The 1,606-nt window shown below is 38.8% G+C and overlaps 1 non-coding gene across 1 annotated transcript; it reads right to left on the bottom strand.

Annotated features, from left to right (window-relative positions):
- Positions 1–238: 238 nt before the first annotated feature.
- Gm23909 lies at positions 239–369 on the bottom strand. The gene has a single exon (XR_003951284.1). It is a non-coding gene; the product is annotated as a small nucleolar RNA SNORA17 (small nucleolar RNA).
- Between the last annotated feature and the right edge of the window lie 1,237 nt (positions 370–1,606).

The raw sequence follows: 1,606 nt of genomic DNA on the forward strand, positions 1-1,606 counted from the left end.
TGTCTCTTCTTCTGTTCTATTTCTCCACCACTTACTTGTTCCTCTCAGTGGTGTTCAGGGTCTCTCAGAGTCAGGGGTTGTCTTAGACATGGTCTCAGGACTGCTATACCCAATCATGCATTATGGCACAAGGACAGGGAGGGGTCATTTCTAGCATGGTCTTTCCCTCCCTGCCCCCTTGGGACTGCATGGTGCCTGAGTGGTGGTCATCTCAGGATCATTTTTTTCTTCTTCAGGGAATGCTAAGCTACTTATTACTCAGATATTCATAGTCAGAACAACGAGCATAGACATAGCCTCTGTCCTCTCTATCACCTATTGATGCACTTGTGACACAGCAGCCACATCTGCAATGCTTCTAGGGATAGATGTCTTATTCATTTTAACACAGAAAATTATCAAGAGTGCTTAGAGAGATAACATTTCTTTGCATTACAAAGTCACTCTGGGCAATCAACCCAGCCTTCTGATTATTCAGGAGGAAGAGTCTCTGTGACTTTATCAGCTCCTATATACCCCATCTTTCACTAACATATTCACTTTAGAAGTTGCATACAACCTACAAAAGACACAAAGGCTTTAGGTATCCATGCTCTCCAAAGCATTTCACATCATCTTTGGATCTGGAATAAAAATTAACATTCTTGGCTGTAGTCAGTGGATGGATGTTAGCAGTCACCTTCTTGGTTCAATAGTAAGTAAACAAAAGCAACTTTCTTATGGAAGTTTGTAGCATCCTATGAACTTATTTTCATGTTAAACAATGATACAGGACTGGAAAGATGGCACAGTGGTTAAAAGCACTGGTTTTCTAGATGGCAGAGTTCAATTCCCAACCAACAAGTTAGCTTCCATCCGTATGTAGCTGCAGTTCTAGGGATCCAATAAACTCTGACCTCCTGGGTACCAGACATATGCATGGTACCCAAATATCCATATAAGCAAAAGACCCATACACATAAAATAAAATAATAAATTTTGAAAAAAATAAAAAGTTATCTTGAGGCTTTAGATAAAAACATGCCATAGGAAAGTAAGGGGCGATTCCTGATGCAGGAAGAAGGGATATATACTCATTTAATACATGGTATCAGCTCAGATGAGAATGAGATATGGTTCATTGATTTGTCAATGATTTTTATAACTCTGAGGGCTACAGTACAAGATCTCAATTTTATAGCCTTTTACCCCACTTCCTCACTAAATAGTAGAGCTAGAATTTGAAACCAAGTCAGTTAATCCAAGCTTATGGTTCCCCCAATAAATCAAATTGCCTCATATATATTTATTTATACACAGAGGCAATAAAATCAGAAAATATTTTTCATAGGTGCTGTCTCTTGGAGTTAAAAAATGACACCCAAGTGTCACACACTTCAAGCCCTGTGTTCTTTTCATAAACATTCCTCAGTGACAGCCTGTGGCACCTGTCATCTTCCTACCTTTAAGATAGAGAAGATGGAAATTTCTAAGAAAGGCATATAGATTTATAGGCTGAAATGAGAGAAACAATCAAAGTTCTAGTCCCACTCCTCAAGGCCCCTTTAATTATTCATATCAGTAAATTCCCTAGCCCCACTTACTAGTCATGCTGATGATTTTCAAT

This window comes from Mus musculus, chromosome 14 (genome assembly GCF_000001635.26).
Source record: "Mus musculus strain C57BL/6J chromosome 14, GRCm38.p6 C57BL/6J".
Classification (NCBI taxonomy): domain Eukaryota; kingdom Metazoa; phylum Chordata; class Mammalia; order Rodentia; family Muridae; genus Mus; species Mus musculus.